The following is a 27,493-nucleotide window of genomic DNA, read 5'->3' as shown; positions in this document are numbered from 1 at the left end:
GCAAAAGTGATCTTAAAACATCCAAAACGTGCATATAATGCAATGCATACATATGCAAAAATCATGCCATTACTACCTGCTTTGGGTGCAACTGAGGGCACATTCAGACTGATTTGAAAAATTTAATGTTTTTGAAAAGAATGTTTACAAGTTTTATATGTCAAGTAAGTCAATGTCAATTCTAATGAGTTTAAATAAAGTTGGCTAAAAAGTGAAACACAGAGGTGAGTGGTCATGTATACTTATGCTGTATAACCAGTCAAACCAAATGGGGTCATTTTGACCCCAGAAGACAATAGGTGTGATTATGTGCCGTCATTAAAAAAGTTTAAATGATTCACAAACAACCTCCTCACTAAACCTTTACACATATTACTCTGTGAAAAGTCAAATAGTCAAAATAATAAATGTAAAAAATTTATAAATTTATTTAATTTTCAGTGAAAAACAGGGAATACTTGACATAATGATGGTCTATTGGCCCTAAATTTCAAAACAAAAGGAAAAAAATTGCTAATGTGTTGGAATGCAGGTAGATTAATAGTGGAACACCGAATTAATTGACAAATTTTATTATATGCTATAAATACCAGTCAAAAAAGGTGGGGTCATTTTGACCCCAGAGGACGACAAGTATGATTATTTGCTGTCATGCAAAAAGTTCTAATGATTTAAAAACAACCTCCTCACTAAACTTTTACATGTACCACGCTGTGATAAGTAAAATAGTCAACATAATATAAAATTAAAATAAATGTATCTTTTTATTTTATTTCCACTAAATAACAGGGTATACTTTTATATAATAGTGTATTGGTCCTAAATTTCAAAACTAATGAAATAAATTGTGGTAATGGTTCAGAATGCAGGTAGATTAAAGGTGAAACACAGAATTAATTGACAATTTTTACTTCATGTTTTAATTAACAGTCATAGGAGGTGGGGTCATTTTGACCCCAGAGGACAAAAGGTGTAAGTCAAACGGGAGGACATTACGAGGGTTAAGTGTTTTCATATAATTATTTTAGAGAAATAAAAGCGTTGCCCCAAGGACGAGCACCGTCTTATTCTTAAAAGTGTAACACTTAGTCTAACAGGATTAATAAATTTATCATATTTATATTTATTATATTATTATTTACTGTAATAATACTGAAATGTCATTTTCTCTTCCAGGAAAAAGAAAAGAACTGGTACAACACGAGATCAACAGGTACATAATGTAGAGATGTGTATTTGTCATTTAAACACTTAGTAATGTTTCTATTGTTACGAATAAAATTAAACCCCTACTCAAAGAGAAATAAATTAACCGTAACAAGTAAACAGGGATCCTCTTTAGAAGATCCCTGGGGTCCCCGCTCTCACTCCCCAAAGTTTCACGACCAAAAAACACAGTTTGAATGCAAGAGAAGAAATTTAATAAATTAAAATGGACAAAAACAGCATAGCCTTCCGGAGGGGAAACTCCAAAAGAAAATACAATGAACAAAACTAACTACCGATCGCAAAACTAACTTAGAAAAATTATAAATAAAAAGATACAAAATCTTCCCTCCCTACTAACAAAAAAAACAGGAGAAAAACGAACATAACAAACAGGCACCCACCTCCCAGCCGTAGTCTGTTTATACTGTTAGGTATTTCAAGCATTAAAATATTAAGAAGACAAACGTGAACAGGAAACCCAATGATACGTACAGTATAACTGTAATTGGGTTGTAATGTCTCTTCCCATCAATACAGCATCTGTCACAACCCCACCCCCCTCCCCCCCAATTTTTCTCAGTGTGCTGTGCTATCCTTTACCCCACACATGTACCTGGTTAACTAAGTTTTCTGATGGAAATTATTTAAATAAATCCTAGGCTCAGTCCAAGTCACAATAAGAGCAAAAGAGTTTATTAGAGACTGCACAGGACATCTCTGTTACACAAACACAAAGTGCATATGTGAGAGGAACTTCCGCCTCTCTCACACTGCAATATACAGTACACTAAAGATTACTTGCATTTATATGAAATGTCTATGTTGATGGACAGATGTTCCCCATCCTCCTGTCTAAAGCGGGGTGTTGAAATTATGGATCCCCCACCTTGTTAACTTTCTCTCTAAGGGGAACATGTTGCTCTAGCAGTTATTTTGCAGGCCCTTCTGTCATCACTATAACTGCTAAGTAGCACCTAAAGATTGGACTTGACACATACACAAGCATTTTCTTTACTGTAAGGGCCATATTTCATTCTTGTGATTTGTTGTTGTTTATCTTATTTCAGTTTATTAGTCAAACATTAAGCATTAAGTATCATAAATATAATTTGTATTGTGACATCACTTCATGTGTTGTTCTGTGACATCATCCCACAGTTATGCAGTTCCATGTCTATCACGCACGTTAGTTGTAGTTGTTGTTAAGACACGGAAGGATACAGAAAGGTTTGGAGCACACAAGCTTTTGACCGTGATAACGTGAGACAGTAAGCTAAAAGGAATACAGTAAAATAAGTTGTTGTAACTGTAATCTATCGAAGCTACAGAACACAGCAAGCGACTCGTCGTGACTACAGTGGATTTATGCAAGAAACTGTAACAACCGTTGTTTTTGATGTTGAAAATAAACAAGAGACAAAGAAATCAACGAAACGTCTGATGTCGTCAGTGACACTGTGTAACTAAAGACACGCGTCAGAACTTGTGAATAACATGCACCTACATTAAAGTCAAAAGCTTGCTCCGCCGCAGAAATGAAGATAAGTGACTTAAGATTGTGAAGAGCGCGCGTGCGACTTCAAAAACGCGCATCAACCGAAACCGAAAGCGAGAAGAGGACTTGCCTGCCTTAAACTTCACCATGTCACACGGCGAGGACGACGCCGCTATCGCCGAATTTGAGCTGGTGATGGTTTTCGACGAACTGAAGAGCGCCAGAGAAGGCAAGTGGAGTCAGTTGACTGTATTATACAATGAACTAGAGGCGCTTATGGACAATGCTTGTAATTTGCATGACGTTAAAGCCAAGCGCCGCCAATACAAAGCGCTGCTAAACGACTTTATTGAAAGTAATGTAAAAGTGCGATCGTGCGCAAAGGTTGAAGAGCGTGAAACTGATCAGCAGCACTGGTTTCACCCTAGATTAACGCGCTGCTCAGAATTCATGGTAAGAGTGGAGTCGTGGATCGCCGACACTAGTAATCGCTTTAAGCCGTCTCAAACAGTTGACGATGGAGTTTCGCCAAACGACAGTGTGTCAATGGCGGAGCGTAAGACGCCCGCCCCCCAAAGGCAAGGAAGCGTAACGTCATCGGCATCCAAGAGGTCCTTAACGTCAGCAGCATCCGAAGCTCGACTAAAAAAGGCAGAAGCCAATAGAGCAGCTTTGCTGGCTAAAGCAGCAACTTTAAGCCATCGGCAGGCGCTGGAGCTGGAGGAAGCACAATTAAAGGCTGAGGAAGAGCAATTGAAAGCAAGATTAAAGATTGAGGAAGAGCAATTGAAAGCACAACTAAAGGCTAAACAAGCACAATTAAAGGCACAAAAGGAAAGGCTGGAAATGGAAACGGCGCTTGCAATGGCCGATGCTGAACTAAATTCTTACCAGAACCGCAAAAAACAACATCCTGCCAGACGGAGCGTGGTCGTCGAAACGAGTGGTGCACGCCCCTCGGAACCAGAGCAAAACGACCACTGCAACCACAGTTCGGCAACGGAATACCTCGAGCTGCCATCACGCCTCCGAGCAACCCACTTAAGCATGCCAGTGAGTGCCAAACCCATAATGTCAAGCACCCTAATGGAACGGCCCACCCAAGGTAACGAACACTCACTTTACAACACTGACATAGTGGAGCCTCAGGGTAGGATGCCACTTCAGGCAGATCTTACAGAAATGTTTGCAAAGAGTCAGAGGCAACATTCCTTACCCTCGCGCAACGTTCCTCCATTCTATGGTGACCCTCTTGAGTTCACGTCCTTCGTAAGAGCCTTTAAACACGCCATCGAAACCAACACCGATAGCAATCATGATAGGCTGTTCTTTCTCGAGCAGTATACTGAAGGACAGCCTAAGAACCTAGTGAGAAGCTGCCTGCTCATGCCAGAACATCGTGGCTACGCAGAGGCTATGAAACTGTTACATGACAATTTCGGAAATAGACAAATAATCGCTACAACGCTGATGCAAAAGGCACTCAACTGGCCGGAAATAAAGTCAGAGGACGGAAAGTCGCTAAAAGCCTTCTCCCTGTTCCTAGTAGAATGTTACAATACCATGTCAAGCATCGATTACATGGATGAGCTAGACAATGCTACCAACTTGAGAGGTGTTGCCTCAAAACTGCCCTACAAATTGCGTGAAAAATGGAGAAGCCACGTATACAAGTACGAGGAGCGCAATCAGGAAAGAGCTAAGTTCGTGCAGCTGATGAACTTCGTAGAACGAGAAGCAAAGGTAATGTCCAACCCACTCTTTGGAGACCTGAACGTTTCGACTAGTGGTACAACGACTAGTGGTAAAAAACACAGCAGCAAATCCTCTCCAGGATTCAAGCAAAAAACTGAAGAAAAGAGGGGCAGCAGCTTTGCGACCGGCGTAAAACAGGTTGGTAAAGTTCATAGAGACTCAATCACAGTAAAGAGTAGTGGTGCATTAGTTATTAGTGCCTTCACTAAACCTTGTGCATCCTGTGAGCAAGATCATACCCTAGACGAATGCCACAAGTTTAACAATGAGACATATAAGGTCAAATTGGACTTTCTAAAAAAGAATGGATTCTGCTTTGGCTGTTTAGTAAAAGGACATTTAAGCAAAGACTGCACGAAGAAAATTACCTGTCAGCTGTGCTCAAAGAAACATCCTCGCATGCTACACATTGCAGCAAAAGACACAGCTCAAGCGATCGCAAAGGCTGACGAAACCGAACCAGTTCAAACATTGCCTGTTGCAGCGAGTCACGAAACGAGTGCGTATGTCGGGGCTGGAGATGACTGTATTCTCTCCATAGTACCTGTTAAAATAAAGTCCAAAAAGGGCAACAAGACAGTAAAAGTATACGCCTTTATGGACCCAGGTAGCTCTGCTACATTTTGTACAGAGTCACTAGCAAGGCGATTAAACGTACAAGGTAAAAAAATTGACATCATGTTAAGCACCCTGAACGCGAAGAAACAAGTAAAAAGCTATGTGCTTACTGATCTAGAGGTTAGCAGTCTGGAAGAAAACACCTTTGTTGAACTCCCCAAAGTGTTCACACAAAAGAGTATCCCAGTCTCAGTGGAAAATATTCCACAACAGCACGACATTGATAAGTGGCCATACCTCAGCGAAGTAAAACTGCCTTACATTAATGCTGGAGTTGAAATTCTCATAGGTAACAAAGAGCACAGGCTCCTAGAACCATGGCGAGTAATTAACAGCAGGCACAATGGGCCATATGCAGTAAAGACTGCTCTTGGATGGACCATAAATGGACCTCTTCGAGAGTCGGTCGAGGAAGGCACATGTAACAATGAGCAAGTGAGCGTTGCAGTCAACAGAGTCTCCATCGAAAGTGTGGAACAAATGCTGATACAACAGTACAACCATGATTTTCCTGAACGGAACTGTGATGACAAAGCTGAGTTGTCACAAGAGGACTATCAGTTTTTAGACTCTGTAACTAACTCCCTGCAATTTACCGATAATCACTTCTACATCGGTCTCCCATTTAAGAAAGCAGCTATTCAAATGCCCAATAACCGAAGCGCAGCCATGCAGCGCGCACTGAACCTCAAACGGAAGTTTAAGCATAACCGCTCCTTTCACAAAGAGTATTTAAACTTCATGAATGACATGTTTGAGAAGGGTCATGCAGTCAAGGTCCCCACACCCCACCTAAGTCGACAAGACGGGCAGGTGTGGTACATACCTCACCATGGTGTGTACCATCCTCAAAAGAAAAAGCTAAGGGTAGTCTTTGACTGTGCTGCTAGCTATCAGGGAATATCATTAAATAGCGAGCTTCTGCAGGGACCCGACCTGACAAACTCACTCATTGGGGTGCTCGCACGCTTTAGACAAGAAGAAGTTGCTATGATGGCAGATGTGGAAGCCATGTACTATCAGGTCAGAGTTCCGGAAAAGGACACAGACTTGTTGCGTTTCCTGTGGTGGCCGAAAGGAGACGTGAGTCAGGACTTGGTTGAGTATAAAATGGTTGTTCATTTGTTTGGTGCAAAATCATCTCCAAGTGTAGCTAACTTCGCCCTTAGGAAAACAGCAGAAGAAAACCGCAGCAATGCATCTGCCGAGGCAGTCAACACAGTACTTAAAAACTTTTATGTAGACGACTGCTTGAAGTCTGTCTCTAGTCATAGTCAAGCAGTTGCGCTATATAGTAATCTCACCAAACTGTGCGCAAGTGGAGGGTTTCACCTCACCAAGTGGGCAAGTAATAGTCGTACATTGCTAGCTTCCATCCCTGAGGGTGAGAGAATTAAAGACATGAGGGACTTAGATCTGAGTAAAGACGTACTCCCTGTTGAGAGGGCTCTAGGGGTGCTGTGGTGTATTAATTCAGACACGCTCAAGTTCAAGATTAGTTTAAAAGAGCGGCCTGTGACTAGAAGAGGAATCTTGTCAGTCACTAGTTCAATTTATGACCCCTTAGGCTTCCTTGCACCAGTCATACTGCCAGCTAAGATCTTAATGCAGCAGTTATGTAAAGAGAGACTCGCTTGGGACGATGACATTCCCGAACAATTTATAAAAAGATGGAGGGCCTGGCTACAAGAGTTGCATCAATTGTCTGAGTTTAGTGTAGCAAGATGCGTAAAACCAGTTGACTTTGGAGTCACAAATACAGCACAACTTCACCACTTCTCAGATGAAAATGAAATGGGATATGGAGTTGTCTCATATATTAGGTTAGTAAATGCTAATGGACTTACACACTGTGCATTCATGATGGGGAATTCTCGCGTAGCGCCCTTGAAACAAACTACTATCCCCCGAATGGAATTGACAGCGGCAGTGGTCGCCGTAAACAACGACAAAATGCTGAAAGGTCAACTGGAAATAGAACTGCTGGACTCTGTGTTTTGGACCGACAGCACAACTGTTTTGAGATACATTGTTAATGAAAAACTTCGCTTCAAAACCTTTGTCGCTAACAGAATCTCCATCATACGAGAGTCAACCAAGCCACAGCAGTGGAGGTACGTCAACACTTTAAAAAACCCAGCCGACGCTGCTTCCAGAGGAGTTTCCTGTGAAAAATTCATGAAAAACAACAATTGGATCCATGGTCCGCCCTTTCTTAAAACACCAGAGAGTAAATGGCCTGAAAACATTCACGATCTGTCGACGAAAGAGGATGACATTGAGATTAAACACTCAGCCTCAGCGAATCTCGTAAAAACTACAGAGAGCACAGATGCCGTGAGTAAACTGATTAAATATCACTCCGACTGGTATAAGTTAAAAAGATCCGTTGCCTGGATTCTTTGCGTTAAAGACATGCTTAAACAGAGAACGAAAAGGATTAAGGGACAGGCAAACAACTCAATAATAGAAAACCATAAGTCTCTATCAATTAAGGACTTAACAAGGGCAGAAAACGAAGTCATTAAGTTCGTTCAAAACCAAAAATTCAAAGACGAAATTTCCATGTTACAAAAGGGTAATGCTTCCGTAAAAAGAAACAGTTGTCTCTCCAAACTAGATCCAGTAATGCAGGATGGAGTGCTAAGAGTAGGAGGACGTCTTGGTAGGTCTGCAATGCCTGAGCATGCAAAACACCCTGTCATTATACCCAAAGACTCACACATTACAACTTTAATCTTAAGAAACACTCACGAACAGGTCGGACATTGTGGAAGGAATTATATGCTTTCAAAATTGCGGCAGAAATACTGGATTCCGACAGCAAATTCCCTTGTGAGAAAGTTTCTGTCCAGTTGTGTGACATGCAGAAAGATCAGAGCGAAGAATAGTGAACAAAAAATGTCAGAACTGCCACCCGATAGAATAACACCAGATCACCCACCGTTCACTAACGTAGGGGTAGACTATTTTGGACCCTTCGAGGTCAAACGGGGTAGAAGTAATGTTAAAAGATATGGCGTATTGTTTACTTGTCTGACAACAAGAGCCGTGCATATTGAAGTCGCGCAGTCATTAGATACAGACTCCTGCTTAAACGCTATTCGACGCTTCATGTGCAGAAGAGGCCAGGTGTCAGTTATGAGAAGTGATAATGGAACAAACTTCATAGGCGCTGAGACTGAATTGCGTAAAGCTATCCAACAGTGGAATCAGTCAAAAATTGAAGGCGTCCTCATGCAAAAGGGGATACAATGGATATTTAATCCTCCTGCTGGGTCTCACTTCGGTGGAATATGGGAAAGGCAGATAAGGTCAGTTAAAAAAATCTTGCGGTCTGTACTAAAAGAACAAACACTAAACGATGAGAGCTTGCACACATTTCTGTGTGAGGTGGAAGCTATAATAAATGACCGTCCCCTTACCACCGCTACAAACGATCCCACAGACCTGGAGCCCCTGACACCTAACCACCTGCTGCTGATGAAAAAACAGCCAAACTTGCCTCCTGGACTTTTCAAAAAAGAGGACACTTACGCACGACGCAAGTGGAAGCAAATTCAGTATCTTGCCGACCTATTCTGGAAGCGATGGGTGCGTGAATACTTGCCCTTGCTTCAGGAGCGCCAAAAATGGTCTCAGGTGAGAAAAAACCTCTCGATTGGAGACGTAGTTCTAATAATTGATGAGTCTTCTCCAAGAAATTCATGGGTCATCGGACGGATCACGAAAGTGTTCCCTGATAAAAAAGGACTTGTGAGACGTGTACTGGTCAAAACTAAAACCAGTACCCTGGAAAGACCCATCGATAAGCTGTGCCTGATATGTGAAATGGACTGTTAATTACCTTATAAAGTAGTCATGTTCCTTTCATTTGGTACGCAGCAATATGAATACCTTAAGTTAAACCGTTAAAAAAAAAAAAAAAAAAAAATGTTTAAAGTGTTAAGAAAGTTAATTCTAAAGTGTTAAGAAAGTTAATTCAAATTTTAATCCAATAGTAAATGTTGTGGCCCAATTGTAAAAAAAAAAAGGAAAAAACAACAAAACAAAAAATGTGTGTAATTGTCAGTCTTCCTGCCTGTCAATTAGGGGCTGGAAATGTAAGGGCCATATTTCATTCTTGTGATTTGTTGTTGTTTATCTTATTTCAGTTTATTAGTCAAACATTAAGCATTAAGTATCATAAATATAATTTGTATTGTGACATCACTTCATGTGTTGTTCTGTGACATCATCCCACAGTTATGCAGTTCCATGTCTATCACGCACGTTAGTTGTAGTTGTTGTTAAGACACGGAAGGATACAGAAAGGTTTGGAGCACACAAGCTTTTGACCGTGATAACGTGAGACAGTAAGCTAAAAGGAATACAGTAAAATAAGTTGTTGTAACTGTAATCTATCGAAGCTACAGAACACAGCAAGCGACTCGTCGTGACTACATTTACCATGTAAGATTACCCTTTAAAATTGTCTACCACAGTTTCTCTTTCACTTGCTGAGTTATCCTTCATCACACACCCACACCTGGTTAAGTAATTATCTCTCAGCTTTATCAACATGCCAAGAGAATCAGTCGGTGCTGCGTAAGCATTAAATTATCAAAGTCAGAAGTAAAAAAAAAAAAAAACATTAATAGCAACACCAGTGAGACAATGCAGTTGAAGGGAGACATCTATTCAATCCAAAACAGAGTAGACTTGGTAAGGAGAAGGGGATCAAAATCGATAAGCAATTAATCATTAGCAGGATGTAAATAGGTCACAGTAACCTTAACAGCACACTCCATGTTATAGAGAAACATCCAAATGGCCTGTATGAACAGTGTCTTGAAAAAGTGACAATAGAACATGTACAGTCTTGACCAAAAACATTGTCTAAATTTGTCTTTGTTCATGAACTCCTCCTCACAACACAACCCAAAAACCATCATCCCAAGCTTGCTGGTGTCACCCAGAATCAGCATTTGCTCAGTCCATGGTTGCGGATTGTGCACATGATGAAAGCGTTTTGTGCAAAATGGAAACGTCCAAGTCTTTTCCGGAAAGTATTGTATGAACAAATCTGTGGCGAATAGAGTGCTACACCTGGTGAACGATAACGATATGCTGTCTCTTTTGTGCAGCACAGAAAAAAAAAAGTATTTCTAGATACAGATTTCTTATATTTAATGCTGTGTTGTTTTTTATAATTAAAACTTTTATCTTGCTTTGTATTTTCGTCTGTGTGCATGGAGTTTGCATGTTCTCCCTGTGCTTGGTGGATTTCCTCCGGGTACTCCAGTTTCCTGCCACAAATTGCCCATAGTGTGTGAATGAGTGTGTGAGTATGTGTGTGTGTGTGTGTGTGTGTGTGTGCCCTGCGGTGGTTTGGCAGCCAGCCCAGGGTGTACCCTGCCTCGGGCCCTAAGTCTCCTGAGATACGCTCCAGGTACCCGTGACCCTGAATACAGGATAAAGCGGTATAGAAGTTGAGTGAGAGAGTGAGATTAAACAAAATAAACAAAAAGTTAAATATAGTTCTTAGTGACGAAAAATTCATTAATTCATAATTTACATGAGTTTGTGTGGAAATGATTGAATAATGTACAGTACGACCAAAGTGGATTTTGACCATTACTTAGGAAGAATTACGCTTGTGAATCAGAGGGTCCACTGTAGAGTGAAAAGGGAGATCATGCCGCTGTACCTCATCTCAGTTTTTATTCAGTCGTGTACTTTTGACTTCTTATTGACCCTGCCTGTTCTTCAGGTTTCTCTTTTATCTTCACCCCTTGGTATCTCATCTGTTCTCTTCTGATTAGTAATTGATTTCAGTCACATTTCCTGTGTTTGTTTGATTTCGCGTCTGGATTCATTCATCCCGTCACACACTGTCCCAAACACACAGGTTCTCTGCTCTGGACTTGGTCCAGGTGGTGTCATCCCTAGTTCTGTGTTGTTGTATACTTCATGTGTATATGTATGTTATAAATAATGTCTGGTTGGCCTCGTCCCAGATGCGGTTATTTAAGGAAAGAAACAAAGAAACATACATGAGACAAGTTATCCTCATGTATGTTGCAGCAGCTATTAACAGTTATTACATAATCAAATATGTTAACAAAAAATTGGTCAACAAACCCTTAAATCTTACAATTAATTATACTTAAAGAATTGGATTGTCATGTTATAGAGAAACTGCAAAATGGAAACACCTTTGACCTGTCGTTGCACCCAAACCCCTAACACACTGACCTAACCACAATCCAAAACTCTGATGTTGATGTTCCCTATTTTCACTCCTTCATCTGTCATCTCTCTTACCTTAGGAAGATTTATATAGCAATATAGCAGAAAGAAATCCAATCAACCCTCCACCCGATACAGCCTCGCCCAATCAGAATGAAGGTCTTTATGCCAGTGTTGAATGTCAGAGTGCTGCTGACTCCGGGAACACGGCTTCTGCCGAGAAAGCTTCTGCCTGTGAGGATGAGGTTCAGTACGCTAGCGTCAGATTTACCCGCACCGGTGCTGACTACAGGTGAGGGGAGCCGATCTTTTTCTTTCACTGTAACAGAGCTGGAAATGATCTTCTACAGTTACTCATTTACTCTACTTCTGTAGGCCCAGGAATGCTGAAGACCCCGGTGCCATCTACAGCAGTGTGAAATAAACACCATTCACCCATTGATTCAACCTCAGCACAACTTCCATCTGGTCTCAGCAGAAAACTTCTGAATCCTTTTCAGATTTACACACTAACATAAGCCATTGTTAAAATATATTTTTTTCTTTTTGTGCATATTATAATTGCTATATTTATACCAAGTGTAAACTAGGGGGACTAAATTAAAGCAACCATTGATAATTGTAATATTTAAAGATATGTTTAAATGTGAATTCAGTAAAACATCTCAGCACCAGGAATGACTTAACCGAAGTTAAAATCCCAGTAGGTCCAGCTAAACTACAAAAACATGTTTACATTCATCTGTTCAGGATTACCTTCTCACCATCACCAGATTTTCAGAATGTTTTATTGCAAGAAAAGAGATTATGATTTGCAACATGTTTTGAGCATCAGTGTTAGCATTACTGAAGTGAAATGAGGAAAAGGGCAGAAGATTGTTTAAACAGTTGTAACTTGGAATCCAGCTTAATTGAATTGTAATCTAGTAAAAGTGTGTGTGTGTGTGTGGGGGGGGGGGGGGGGGGGGATATTTATTGATAATATTCAAAGGTTCAGTATATCCATAATTTATGTATTTGCTTATGTATAATAAACTATATGATAACTGTTGTGTTGAATTATAATGTTTGTAAATTCAAGTGAAACCGGGACTTTTGATTTTGTAGAATAACAAAACACAGTTCTAAAAGTAAAAACTCCCTTTATTAATTGCACAATTTAAACATTTAACTGAAGCTAATAGTCTCATCACTGTACTGTGCTTGAAAGCTTATGTAAATGAAAAATACTTTTATGCTTTCATCACAATCATGCAATCACTTTTATGCATTGATTATATGTCACGAGGGCGGCTCTTCGCAGGGGCAAGAGGGGGCAGCGCCCCCTCAAATAAATGTCTTGCCCTCTCAAATCAAAACTTTGAAATGTTGAGAAAGCACATGTTGATATACTCACAAAATTAATATGGTACAAGTCGATAAAATGATCTGCGGTAGCAGAAAAATCAGCTAAAAAAGGGACACTACATAATACGGTATTATATTTCCCCCATGTCTCTGTCCCTCTGGTGTGTGTATATTCATTCACAGCTGCAGCGCACTCCCCTATCAGCATCAGTAAGCACTGCTTCTCCTGTTTCTCCCCCAACATGTGCTGTCCCAAAGCAGCCTGCTCAGCTACCCAGTGACTTAAATAGCAATGCACCATCTCAGCCAGTACTGGGTAGCTGCACAAAGCATGTATTTGCTACAACATTAAGATCATTTAATCCTGCCTGGTACCGCACACGACCATGGCTAGAATACTCTGTTGAGCAAAATGCCTGCTTCTGTTTCTCCTGTCGGAAATATGGCAGCATTTTAATGAGAGGGATGTTGTTTTTACTTTAACTGGTTTTAACAACTGGAAATCAGCCCTTGATCGAGACAAGGGGCTACAGAGGCATGTGTCCAGCCACAACCAAGTACATCACCTCTGGGATATTGACACACCTTTCTGATGCTGGCTGCAGTGCTGACAACATACTTAGCCAGTGTTATAATGGGGCTTCTGTGATGAGTTGGGTAAGAGGTGGTGTACAAGCTCTGCTCCAAAAGAAGCTATGTTCCATATATCCACTGCTACAACCACCAACTGCACCTAGTTGTGCATGCCATGCAGAGTGAACCATGTGCAAAAAGATTTTTTTAGTTCACTCTACAATTTTTTTCAGCACCACCATGTGTCTGAGAAACATGATGCACCTCATCTTAAAAGGCTGCTTGAAATCCAATGGACAAGCCACTATGAGGTGACAAAGTGCATTGTTGAAAATCAAAACCATATTCTCAGTATCCTATCTGAGATGACAGAGGACGAAGATGCTGCAGTTGACCTGTGCACTGAGGCATCAGACCTGCCATGTCAAATTAGAAGCCATCACTTCTTTGAGTCTGAAAAGTTTCTAGTGCAGCTGCTTGGTGTCTTAAAACCAGCAAATTTTAACACCTTATTGTGGTTAGGGGGTTTGCATGCCTCAGTGACCTTAAGAGCTATACCGTACCAGCAGAAGCTTAGTCTTCAGTGGGACACCCAAGTTGGACAGGTCTGAAGGTAGAGGCCTGACAAAGTGCAATCCACTTCTCCAAGCCTCTGATGCACCTAACAACACAATTCAGCAAGGACAATACTGTTACTATAAGCACAGGGGAAAACATTGCTCGAACATGATGTGTACACATGATGCCCCCTTCACATTTCTTACTGCCCTCCCCCCATATGTGCCTGTCTAGAACCAGCCCTGCGCTGAATTATCTTAACTGATCTTCATGTCAAAATGTGTCTTTTTATGGAGCTTTGTGATTCCATGGGTGGGGATTGGGATGGGTTAAAGGAGTTACAAAAAATATTTTATCATTAGTGACATCATAAAATAAAACAAATATTACAAATATGTTTTGTCTAATGCTCATTTATTTATTTATTTGTTTGTTCATTTAAACACTCACTGTAACTGTGTGATACACATTATCAGATGTCTGTCCAGTGGGGTCGAGAGCTGCGTATGTGTCTTGGCACTCCGCCCAGCATTCTAAAAACATGAAGGGTGGAGAACGTGAGAGCTTGGAAACTCACACACACAGAGTGTGTGTGTGTGTGTGTGTGTGTGTGTGAGTGAGTGAATGAGTCTAAGTGAGTGAATGAGTGTATGAGTAACTGAGTGTGAGTTTGTGTCCAGGGTGTACCCCGCCTTGTGCCGTGAGTCTCCTGGGATCGGCTCCGGCCCCTCCCCGACCCTGTATACACAAGAAGTGGTATAGACTAAAATGTATCCTATTTATTACTGCAGTTTTCAGTAAGGTTTGTGCAAACTGAATGGGTTGATGTTTTATTTTTCTGTCAGTCTCCTTCCTGCACATGCAGTTCAGAAATGTAATGGAAGGGTTTTGTATGAACCAGTGAATTCTGGTTCTTCATAGGAAAATCTACTTGTACACAATTTCCATAATCAATAATTACATGATGATTACAAAAGTTAATTCAGCAACACTACTGCAACAACACTCAGAAGATACATATGGACGTTATCTACAGAGTTGTATACAGTATAAAAGGGTTATATTAGCCCAGTATGGGGCCTGATTATTCTGCTAGAAGGGCTCATCCTGGTTCCTTTTCTAGTTATCAACCATTTGATGACATTTCAGTTTTTTGTGTCTGTCAGTCTCATTATTGTGTCTCATTTTGGGGGCCTTCGCTGACTGTAGACCACAAAGCCCAAACCAAATTGATGTGGTCTGATATGTGTCACATCTGAGCCACCTCAGTCCTGGGGAGTAAGATCTGGCTCACCTGTCTACTGAGCCGTCGCTTTGTCTCCCCCTAGTGTGTCTGCGTGTGTAACATGTTCCCCTTGATTCCTAGATTACCTGCACCTGTGTCTACCCCGTGTGTGTCCCTATTTATTCCAGTCGAACCCGTAGCCCCTCGTCTGTTCACTGTTGTACCATGTCTTGTTTATCCCCTGTGTCTAATCATTGTGTGTCTTTTGTGTTGACCCAGGACTGAGGGAGTCTGCAGGCGGAAGATCCTTTTTTTGTTCTCTCACGGAGAAAAGTTCAAGTTCAATGCTGACCGAGAGGCAGCGATGTGTTCCTCACAAGGCTGTAAATTCAGTTTGTTTGGTGTGACCTAAGTACTCTTCATTTTCCTGCCTGCAGACCCGGCCTGTGGAAGCTTTTCCCCATCCGGTTTTCGTTGTGTTTAGTTTTGTTGTGTTCTGTGTTTTTTGTTTGGACTCATTAAAGAATACCCTCGTTATTTTTTCTAACCCTGCATTTGCGTTCGCTTCCTCCTTAAACATGACAGATGAACAGACCTTTCTGAACGCAGCAGGGACTCCCTGAAGATGAACCCCCCTACCTTGATTACGTCCGACGGCAGCAAGGACAGATCGACACGCTGGCTAGGTCAGTCAACGACCTGGCGCACGGCGTCCAGAACCTCGCCACTGGCCAGGCGCGCCTGTCCACGCCCCAACGCCGGTTCGCACGCTCTCCACCACGGGCAGCCCCTCCGGAGAGATACGCAGGAGACCCCGAGGGGTGCAAGAAATTCCTCTTGGCCTGCGAGCTCTACCTGGCCGACTTTCCCGATCTTTCAGAGGGAAAGAAGGTCAGTTTTGTCATCCAACAGCTAACGGGGCCAGCGATGGACTGGGCCGCCGCGGTATGGAACGCCGGCGGGAGCACCACGTCCAGCTACCACCAGTTTCTCCACGAGTTTTGCGCGGTGTTCGACCATCCTGACCACGGAAGGACGGGGGAACAACAACTGCTGAGGCTGAAACAAGGACAATCTACAGTGGCGGACTACGCCGTGAAATTTCGGATCCTCGCCGCGGAGAGTGGCTGGTGCAGCAAGAGCTTACTCGCCAGGTTCAGAGATGGACTGCACCCCGACCTGCAGCTGGAGCTGGCATGCAGGGACGCGGGTTTGTCGCTAGATGTACAATTAAGCTGGACCAGCACCTCCGCGGACATCGCAGACCTTATCCGGCGAAAGGAGCCAGCGGAGGGTCTGAACTGTGTCGACAGCTCAGCCTCAGCAAACCCCCCGTCGAGCCGCGCGAGAAGAGCTCGCTGGAGCCCATGGACGTGGGCACATCCCGCCTGTCTGCCCAGGAGAGGCGCCGAAGGCTGTCGTCTGGGTTATGTTTATACTGTGGGGGGGGTACACACCAGCTCCGAAACTGTCTGTTACTTAAAGTAACTACACGCACTCCACCTCGCACACACCACAATTTTTGTTTACAGGCCACCTTGTCATATAATAATCGTTCTGTCTCTGTGTTTCCCCTAATAGATTCTGGGTCGGCTGGAAACTTCGTCTCGTCTGCTGTCCTTTCCTCGCTGCAAGCTCCAGTGTCGAAGCTTCCGCACCCGATCACAATTAAGGCTCTAGATGGCAAAACCTTAGCGTATTCGCCTGTTGAACATCTTTCCGTGCCCCTCCGGTTAAAATTTCCCGGTCATTAAAATTCAGGAATTAAAATTCTTTGTGATTCCTCAGCTAGACCAAGCCGTCGTACTGGGTTTACCATGGCTCAGTTCTCACAATCCCAATATCGATTGGGCAGGCTCACGCATCATTTCCTGGGCCCCAAGATGCGCTAAATTCTGTACACCGTCCACGTTAACGGTCCAAACGACCACTATTGAAAGCCCGACCGCCCAGGTATCTACCACAGGGCATTCTGAGTACACTTCGTTTAAAGATGTGTTTAGCGTTAGGGCAGCCGCACGACTTCCCCCTCACCGTCCGTGGGACTGCGCGATTGATCTCTTGCCAGGGAAAACACAGCCTTGCTCACGCATTTATCCATTGTCCGTGGCAGAAACTCGGGCCATGGAGGAATACGTGACTGAGGCTCTCAGTCAGGGGCTCATCAGCAGGTCCACGTCACCCGCGTCGGCAGGTTTCTTTTTTATCGAAAAAAAAGGCGGGGGTCTACGTCCATGTATTGATTATCGAGGGCTCAATGCAATCACAGTAAAATATAAGCACCCTCTGCCCTTGGTACTGGCCGCTATCGACCAGCTCCGCAGCGCATCCATATTTTCCGAACTCGACCTCCGCAGCGCCTATAACCTCATTCGTCTTCGCAAGGGTGATGAATGGAAGACTGCGTTTAGCACTACATCAGGTCATTACCAATATAACGTGATGGCTTATGGACTGGTAAATGCACCTGCGGTGTTTCAGGGGTTCATGAATGACGTGTTTCGGCATATGTTGAACTGTTTTGTTATAGTATATTTAGATGATATTCTAATATACTCACAGTCATATGTCGAACACGTCCATCATGTAACCGCCGTCCTTCGTCTACTACGGGAACACGGGCTCTATGTGAAAGCTGAAAAATCAAATTCCACCAGAGTGAGATCGCATTCCTCGGCTATCACATAGGGCCACAGGGGGTCGAAATGGATGCAGCCAAGGTAACGGCGGTGCAACAATGGCCGGAACCCAAGTCAGTAAATGCACTACAGAGCTTTCTTGGGTTTGCTAATTTCTATGGGCGCTTTATTAGGGGCTTTAGCATGATGGCAGCACCGCTCACCAGTTTGTTAAAGGGAAAACCACAACGGCTACGCGCGTTTTCGCTGGAAGCACGTACGGCTTTCCAGCGCCTAAAACAAGCTTTCACCTCCGCGCCTATTCTAAAACTGCCTGATCCCGAGAAGCCCTTTTTAGTCGAGGTCGATGCGTCGGAGGTAGGGTTGGGAGCAGTGCTGTCACAGCGCCACGGCCACCCAGAAAAGCTCTACCCCTGTGCTTTTTTTTCGCGGAAACTGACACCTGCCGAGCGCAATTATGATATCGGGAATCGCGAACTGCTAGCAGTCAAAGCGGCGTTAGAGGAGTGGAGGCATTGGTTGGAGGGAGCTAAATACTTATTTGTGGTACTAACAGATCACAGGAATCTGGAGTACCGCCAACAAGCAAAGAGACTTAACTCTCGTCAAGCCCGATGGGCGCTGTTTTTCACGCGCTTCCATTTTACCATCACGTACCGTCCCAGTTCTAAAAATATAAAGGCGGATGCGCTATCCCGCTGTTTCCCGACGCCGGATCTGAATTCGGATCCTGAACCCATATTGCCTCCGTCACTTGTCGTGGCTCCGGTACTGTGGGATATCGACTCGGAGATAACCCAGGCGATGCGGTCCCAACCCGTGCCGCGGGGTTGTCCACCGGGCCGAACCTACGTCCCGGAGTCACTTCGAGAACGAGTGACGATAGAGGCACATTCCAGCTTTTCTTCAGGACACCCCGGCGTTTTGAGAACATACCATCTCCATGTTTCAGATCGTGGTCCCCAATTCATCGCGAGAGTCTGAAAAGCTTTCTTCCAGAAGTTGGGGACCACTGTTAGCCTAACGTCGGATTATCACCCCGAATCTAATGGACAGGCAGAGCGGACTGTCCAGGATCTCGGGAGGTACCTCCGGGCATATTGTAGTAGTCGACAACATGAGTGGGCAGACTGCTTATTCTGGGCGGAATATGCACAAAACTCACTGAAACACTCCTCGACCGGCTTAACGCCGTTTCAATGTGTATTGGAGCCGTCGCTTTGTCTCCCCCTAGTGTGTCTGCATGTGTTACATGTCCCCCTTGATTCCTAGATTACCTGCACCTGTGTCTACCCCGTGTGTGTCCCTATTTATTCCAGTCGAACCCGTAGCCCCTCGTCTGTTCACTGTTGTACCATGTCTTGTTTATCCCCTGTGTCTAATCATTGTGTGTCTTTTGTGTTGACCCAGGACTGGGGGAGTCTGCAGGCGGAAGATCCTTTTTTTGTTCTCTCACGGAGAAAAGTTCAAGTTCAAGGCTGACCGAGAGGCAGCGCTGAGTTCCTCGCAAGGCTGTAAATCCAGTTTGTTTGGTGTGACCTAAGTACTCTTCATTTTCCCGCCTGCAGACCCGGCTTGGGGAAGATTTTCCCCATCCCGTTTTTCGTTGTGTTTAGTTTTGTTGTGTTCTGTGTTTTTTGTTTGGACTCATTAAAGAATACCCTCGTTATTTTTTCTAACCCTGCATTTGCGTTCGCTTCCTCCTTAAACATGACAGTATGTGCAGGATTTCCTAATTGCATCACCAGCTTTTTCCACTCTTACCGTCTCATCAATGTAATATGAAATAGAAATACTGAGATTTGTCAGTCTGTAAGTGTATGTGATCACAAAATATAATTTTGAATTGTTTATGGGTGAATCATACATTCATGTGGGCTAAGAAATACATTTGCAAATTCTGTTACATTTATATGTAAATTATAAAACTGATCAGATTTGATATATTACTTTTATTCAAATCTATTTGAAAAGATTATATAGGTTTCATAACAAATAACAAATGTATTCAAAAAAAAAATATATATACAGTATATATATATATATACATATATATATATATATATATATATATATATATATATATATATATACAGTATATATATATATATATATATATATATATATATATATGTGTGTGCAAAAGTTTTGAGAATGACAAAGTTTGCTGCTAAACTGCTTTTAGATCTTTGTTTCAGTTGTTTCTGTGATGTACTGAAATATAATTACAAGCACTTCATACGTTTTTTGCAGTGTTGGTCTTTCTTTTTCAGGACCTCTGGAATTCGACTGGGCATGCTCTCAATCAACTTCTTGGCCAAATCCTGACTGATAGCAACCCGTTCTTTCATAATCACTTTTTGGAGTTTGTCAGAATTAGTGGGTTTTTGTTTGTCCACCCGCCTCTTGAGGATTGACACAAGTTCTCAATGGGATTAGGATCTGGGGAGTTTCCAGGCCATGGACCCAAAATTTCAATGTTTTAGTCCCCGAGCCACTTAGTTATCACTTTTGCCTTATGGCACGGTGCTCCATCGTGCTGGAAAATGCATTGTTCTTCACCAAACTGTTGTTGGATTGTTGGAAGAAGTTGCTGTTGGTTGGTGTTTTGGTTCTCTATTTATGGCTGTGTTTTTGGGCAAAATTGTAAGTTAGCCCTCTCCCTTGGATGAGAAGCAACCCCACACATAAATGGTCTCAGAATGCTTTACACAGGACTGATGGTATCACTCACCTTTTCTTCTCCGGACAAGCCTTTTTCCAGATGCCCCAAACAATCGGAAAGTGGCTTCATCAAAGAATATGACTTTGCCCCAGTCCTCAGCAGTCCATTCACCAAACTTTCTGCAGAAGATCAATCTGTCCTTGATGTTTTTTTAGGAGAAAAGTCGCTTCTTTGCTGCCCTTCTTGACACCAGGCAATCTTTCAAAAGTCTTCGCCTCACTGTGCGTGCAGAGGCGCTCACACCTGCCTGCTGCCATTCCTGAGCGAGCTCTGCACTGGTGGCACTCAGATCCCACAGCTGAATCCTCTTTAGGAGATAATCCTGGCACTTGCTGGACTTTTTTGGACGCCCTGAAGCCTTCTTAATAAGAACTGAACCTCTTTCCTTGAAGTTCTTAATGATCCTATAAATTGTTGATTTAGGTGCAATCTTAGTAGCCACAATATCCTTGCCTGTGAAGCTATTTTTATGCAACATAATGATGGCTGCACGCCTTTCTTTGCAGGTCACCGTGGTTAACAATGGAAGAACAATGATTTCAAGCATTACCCTCCTTTTAACATATCAAGTCTGCCATTCTAACCCAATCAGCCTGACATAATAATCTCCAGCTTCGTGCTCGTCAACATTCTCACCTGAGTTAACAAGACGATTACTGAAAAGATCTCAGCAGGTCCTTTAATGACAGCAATGAAATGCATTGGAAAGGTTTTTTTTGGGATTAAGTTAATTTTCATGGCAAAGACGGACTATGCAATTCATCTGATCACTCTTCATAACATTCTGGAGTATATGCAAATTGCTATTATAAAAATTTACTCAGCAACTTTTCCGATTTCCAATATTTATGTAATTCTTGAAACTTTTGGCCACGAATAGATAGATAGATAGATAGATAGATAGATAGATAGATAGATAGATAGATAGATAGATAGATATTTACTAAAAATACTTTTGCACCAGTTTAAACATGCCTTTAGTACAACACACTCAACACCCTGAAGTACTACAGTATTTCCTACATTTGTTCAGAGCGGGATCATAGATGTCACTATGTATTAATTTTGCTCTTTTTTAACCACTGCATCCACCTAAAATTCACACTACACAGTCTAAGCAGGTTAAATAAATTTTCTAAAATCATTTAAATTTACAAGATTGTTTAACAGTAGATTCAGCAATTACTTTTTACTGTATAACGTGTATAAATTATTTCTTTTAAATGTGACAGTTTCATGTACTGTATGTTTCTCATGGTGTGTTGTTTCACTTTTTCAATTGTAAAGGTTGTGGGGTTATTTGTTCACACACTGGTGTTAAAACCTCCCCGACACAATGCATGTACAGGTTCACTCTAATGCAGAGACAGTCCTGCTGATGCGTTAGCATGGGTTTAAATATAGCAATATTTTCTTTTCTAGACCTCCTTCTTCTTCTTCTACTTCTTCTTCTTCTTTTTCTTCTTCTTTTTCTTCTTCTACTTATTATTATTATTATTAAATCATTTTGTAAAAAACAGAGGTAAGTAACACACAATACTCAACAGACTATTTTATAGATTTATTTATCTATCTATCTATTTATTATTATTATTATTATTATTATTATTATTATTATTTCATGTATTAAAATGTGATATGCTCATTATTTCAGATGTCAGGACTAGTTGAGCAGTAAAAAAGAAACTAAAGGGTGTGTTAACTGTAACTCTTGTTAACCACAGACTCTCTCATGCTTTTCTTTAGTTATAGTTTGGTCGCTGCACATGAAGGTCAAGAAGGCACAGTAAGAGAGAGAGAGTATTTTTTTCTACTTTAAGTTACTAAATTTCCTCATAATGTGTACTTTTTGTGAATATAGAAGGCAGAGTTTTTTTTTTTTTCCCTTACTTTATTCAGGTTGTAATTAATGTTCCCAAATTGGGAACTTTGCGAGCTTTGTTAACTTTTTCTGATGAGATGAAATTTGAGATGTTTGTGGCTTGCTGTCTGATTATCTTGTACATTTTTATTTCTGTTTTTATTGTTTTTAATGTTGATTATGCAAACGTGACAGCTCTGTTTAAGCACATTATGTATGATCGCATGAGTCTTTTAAACACGTCTTTAAAAAAAAGGTTGATGAATTATAATCTGTGGGTTCCCCCACATTTCCTTTTAATGTCTATCTCACTTCTTTATCTGTGCAACATTTTGATCATCTGCTGCATGCATTCTGTACCACATATGGCAGTTATTTTTTACCACAATCTTTTGACTTTGTGTCAGCATGTCTCTGACCTGAATGGTTGACCAGACAGAGCTGCAAGCAGGGGAATCTCCACCACTTCACTTGTTTACCTGTGCAGTCTGAAATGTGCCTTTTATTACAGATGACGCTCTCGAACTTATGACCCCTTATAAATAAAACATTAATTCTGTTTTCACAATTTAGATTTTTACCTGTTTAAGGCCGACCTGGCAAAAATAAAAATAAAAAACAATGTTTTTTTTTTTTTTTCGGAACTTCTTTTCCCTTGTTGTTCTTTTCTCTGTGCGCTGTGAGTTTCTGGTTGGGAAAGAGGGGTGGCTGTTATATTTAAAAGTCCAGAGTCTACACTCGAGACGGCTTTACCAGTTTAAGTTGCACTTGTTTCTAATTGAATAGTATGCATCGTTGATGAGTAAAGAGTTTTTAGAGATAGTTAAATTGTTAAATCTAAAAATTTAATGTAATCAGTAATATTAATATTTCAGGTTAAAACCCACGTACATGTCTGTCTTTCTATCTGTACAGCAGAACTCTAAATTATTAATACAAAGAAAGCACACTTTGTAAGGTTGTGTATCTTATGCCTTGTTTACACTAACGTGTACTTCTTTTGTTGTCAGACAAATACACTCCCTGTTTAAAGTAAATTATTAAATCCAGCACATGTACAGTGGGACAAAACAGTATTTAGTCAGCCATCAATTGTGCAAGTTCTCCCACTCAAAAAGATAGAGGCTTGTAATTTTCATCATAGGTATACCTCAACTATGAGAGACAAAATAAGAAAAAAAAAAAATCTGAAAAATCACATTGTAGAATTTGTAAAAAAAAATATTTGCAAATTATAATAGAAAATAAGCATTTGGTCAATAACAATTTCATCTCAATACTTTGTTATATACCCTTTGTTGGCAATAGCATGTGGCATTGACAAAACTAACATTTTCTGTAAGGCTTCACAAGGTCTTCTCTGGAGAAGTGATGCTTTGGGCTTTCGTTGGGCAACACAGACTTTCAACTGCCTCCAAAGATTTTTTATGGTGTTGAGATCTGGAAACTGGATAGGCCACTCTAGGACCCTGAAATGCTTCTCACAAAGCCACTCCTTTGTTGCCCAGGTGGTATGTTTGGGATCATTGTCATGCTGAAAGACCCAGCCACATTTTTTCATCAATGGCCTTGCTGATAGAATGAGGTTTTCACTCAAAATCTCATGATACACGGCCCCATTCATTTTTTCCTTTACATGGATCAGTCGTCCTGGTTCATTTGCAGAAAAACAGCCCCAAAACATGATGTTTTCACCCCCATGCTTTACAGTAGGTATGGTGTTTTTTGTATTCAACCCAGCATTCTTTCTCCTCCAAACACTAAGTTTTATTTTGGTTCCATCTGACCATATGTCATTCTCCCAAACCTCTTCTGGATCATCCAAATGCTCTCTAGCAAACTTCAGACGGGCCTGTACATGTACTGTCTTAAGCAGGTGGGACACGTCTGGAACTTCAGGATTTGAGTCCCTGGCGGCTGAGTGTAGCCTTTCTTACTTTGGTCGCAGCTCAAGTCATTCACTAGTTCCCCCTGTGTGGTTCTAGGATTTTTGCTCACAGTTTTTGTGATCTTTTTGACCCCACTGGGTGAGATCTTGCATGGAGCCCCAGATTGAGGGAGATTATCAGTGGTCTTGTATGTCTTCCATTTTCTCATAATTGCTCCCACAGTTGATTTCTTTAAACCAAGCTGCTTACCTATTGCAGATTCAGTCTTCCCATCCTAGTGCAGGTCTACAATTTTGTTTCTGGTGTCCTTTAAAAGCTCTTTGGTCTTGGCCATAGTGGAGTTTGGAGTGTGACTGTTTAAGGTTGTGGACAGGTGTCTTTTATACTGATAACAGAGAAGCCTCTTAAAGAAAAGATTACAGGTCTGTGACAGTCAGAAATATTGTTTGTAGATGACCAAATACTTATTTCCACCATAATTGGCAAATAAGTAAACAATTACAATTTGTTTTTAGGGTATTTTACATGCCCTCACCTCAGACTGCTGCAGATATTTTTGCTCTAACCACCTGTGTTTTATTTCATACTGGCGTTTTACATTACTCCTTTTATTAGCACCTTGGTTTTGGAACATATGAGACAAAATAGGTTTAAACTTTTCACAGAAAGAATTAACATACAATGAGCTGTACAGTGATCTTTAAAGGTTCATTTTTCATAGTGTATTTGACTTTTTTTTTGCACTTGCTGTGTTGTGTGTTTGTTTGTACTTCATGAGGATTTGGGTGATTTGCAGGGGCATTATGGTAGTTTTTTTGTCTTTAGCATATTCTATGTATTTATCATAGAAATTGGGCTACTATTTGTCAAAAAAGGAAAGGAGGAAGGCGTGTTCATAGGCAGAAAGAAAAGAGGAAAGGCAAGAGTTAAGGAGTGACAGTAGGGACTTTGAATGTTGGGACTATGACAGGGAGGGCAAGAGAGTTGGTTGACATGATGCAGAGAAGGAAGGTGGATATACTGTGTGTCCAAGAAACCAGGTGGAAAGGTAGCTAGGCTAGAAGCTTTGGATCAGGGTTCAAATTGTTTTACCATGGTGTGGATAGGAAAAGAAATGGAGTAGGAGTTATTCTGAAAGAGGAGCTTGTAAGGAATGTTCTAAAGGTGATAAGAGTATCAGGCAGGTTGATGAGTCTGAAGCTGGAAATTGATAGTGTAATGTGCAATGTTAGTGGTTATGCCCCACAGGTAGGATGTGAGTTAGAAGAGAGGAAGAAATGTTGGAGTCAGTTAGATGAAGTGACACAAAGCATCCCCAGAGGTGAGAGAGTGGTGATTGGTGCAGACTTCAATGGACATATTAGGGAAGGGAACAGATGTGATGAGAATGTGATGGGCAGGTTTGGAAGGTAAAGAGGACAAAGGCAGAGCAGAAGACAAAGTGGTGGAAGTTGAAAAAGGAAGAATGTTGTGCAGTTTTTAGGGCAGAGTTAATACAGGCCCTGGATTGTCAGGAGATGCTTTAAGTTGACTGGACAACTACAGCTACGGTGATCAGGGAGACAGGTAGGGGGGTACTTGTATCTTCAGGAAAGAGAAAAGTGTACAAGGAGACTTGGTGGTGAAACGAGGAAGTCTAGGAGTGTATACAGGGAAACAGGCTAACTAAGAAAAAGTGGGACACTGAGAGGACTGAAGAGAGTAGACAGGGAGACGGTTAAGGTAGAGGTGGCGAAGGCCAAACAAAGAGCATATGAGGACTTGTATGCTAGGTTGGACAGTAAGGAGGGAGAGGTGGATCTGTACAGGTTTGCAAGGCAAAGAGATAGAGATGGGAAGGATGTGCAGCATGAGCAGAGTGATTAAAGATAGAGATGGAAATGTACTAACAGGTGCCATGAGGGTGCTGGGAAGATGGAAGGAGTACTTTGAAGAGTTGATGAATGAGGAAAATTAAAGAAGCCGAAGAGTAGAAGACGTGACTGTTGTGGACCAGGAAGTAGCAAAAATCAGTAAGAGTGAGGTGAGGAGGGTGTTAAAGAGGATGAAGAGGGGAGAGGCTGTTGGTCCTGATGACATACCTGTGGAGGTATGGAAGTGCTTATTAGAGGTGGCAGTAGAGTTTCTGACAAGTTTGTTTAACAAGATTTTGGAGAGTGAGACAATCCCAGAGGAATGGAGAAGTGTACTAGTGTACTATCTTCAGAATCAAGGGAGATGTGCATTGATGGAAAAAAAAAAAAACTGTTTTGGTAATGGTGGCTTTTTAATCTTACTGCTGCACTTGACACTGTGGATCATGAAAGCACTTGATTGGTTGTTGATATGCTCCCTTTGGGATTAATTATTAGTAGACACAAACTTTCGTCCCATTATTATGCTGATGATTTTCTAATATAACTGCCTCTGAAACTCAGTGACAAACATGCTTTACAAACTTTATTTGATTATATCAGTGACATTAAACAGTGGCTTTCACAATATGTTTTGCTTTATTAACTAAGGACAAAATGGTTATTGTCTGATGAGTAAAATCAGGGGTGTTGGGAAAAATGGAAAACACTGACATTCGAAGAGGAGGAGTACACCAGAGTACAGAGAGGAGAACACGTTCAGTCCTACTGTAGGGCTGCATTGTGGATGGCCAAAGGGGTCAATACATGTAGTTCTGTTCATTTATCAAACATGTCTCATACATCTGAAGGTGGATATTTAGTTTGTTTTCTGTTTACTTGACTTCGATTCATGTTTTCTGATGAAACTGTCACATGTTTAAATGAGTTTAAAGGTGATAATATTGGAATGTATAAAAAATGGATAGATAGATAGATAGATAGATAGATAGATAGATAGATAGATAGATAGATAGATAGATAGATAGATAGATAGATAGACAAACTCAGCTGAGTATGTTTTTTTTGGGATGCTATGTACAGTGGATATGTATATATTTTCCAGATTAATATATCATATTCTGTTCTTATCCTGACTACTTTTTCATTTCATTTTCATAGACGTTCTCCAGCAGTGTTTTCCCTCACAATGCTTTATCCATTTCATCTGGTCTTTCTGTTCATGATCTCAGGTAAATCTCACATTTACATCCTCACAACTACACATATTTTGATGCTTGTTGTAAATGAGATATATCACTGTGCTTCACTTGGAATGATATTGTGTGAGACATTAAACTAAAACACAGTTCTGTTTCTGAAACAGACAACAACTAGACAAAAACTCCAGGTCACACATTGTAGTTAAAATCAGAATAGGACAGGATTTACAGAGAAACAAATGTGAATGTAGACTAAATAGTAGTGGGTGCTGTAAAAATACGAATTCTTCTAACTCATGGGTTTTAACTTATA

The 27,493-nt window shown here is 41.4% G+C and overlaps 1 long non-coding RNA gene and 1 pseudogene across 1 annotated transcript; both read left to right on the top strand.

Annotated features, from left to right (window-relative positions):
* Positions 1-27,493, top strand: part of LOC128506992 (B-cell receptor CD22-like) — a 128,132-nt pseudogene that overhangs the window by 83,971 nt on the left and 16,668 nt on the right.
* Positions 1,177-12,611, top strand: LOC128506527 (uncharacterized). The gene is made up of 3 exons (XR_008355722.1): positions 1,177-1,213; positions 11,389-11,600; positions 11,684-12,611. It is a non-coding gene; the product is annotated as an uncharacterized LOC128506527 (long non-coding RNA).

Source organism: Clarias gariepinus, chromosome 18, assembly GCF_024256425.1.
Source record: "Clarias gariepinus isolate MV-2021 ecotype Netherlands chromosome 18, CGAR_prim_01v2, whole genome shotgun sequence".
In the NCBI taxonomy this organism is placed as follows: Eukaryota; Metazoa; Chordata; class Actinopteri; order Siluriformes; family Clariidae; genus Clarias; species Clarias gariepinus.
The sequence above is the reverse complement of the archived record's forward strand: the minus strand, read 5'-3'. Positions and strand labels throughout refer to the sequence as shown.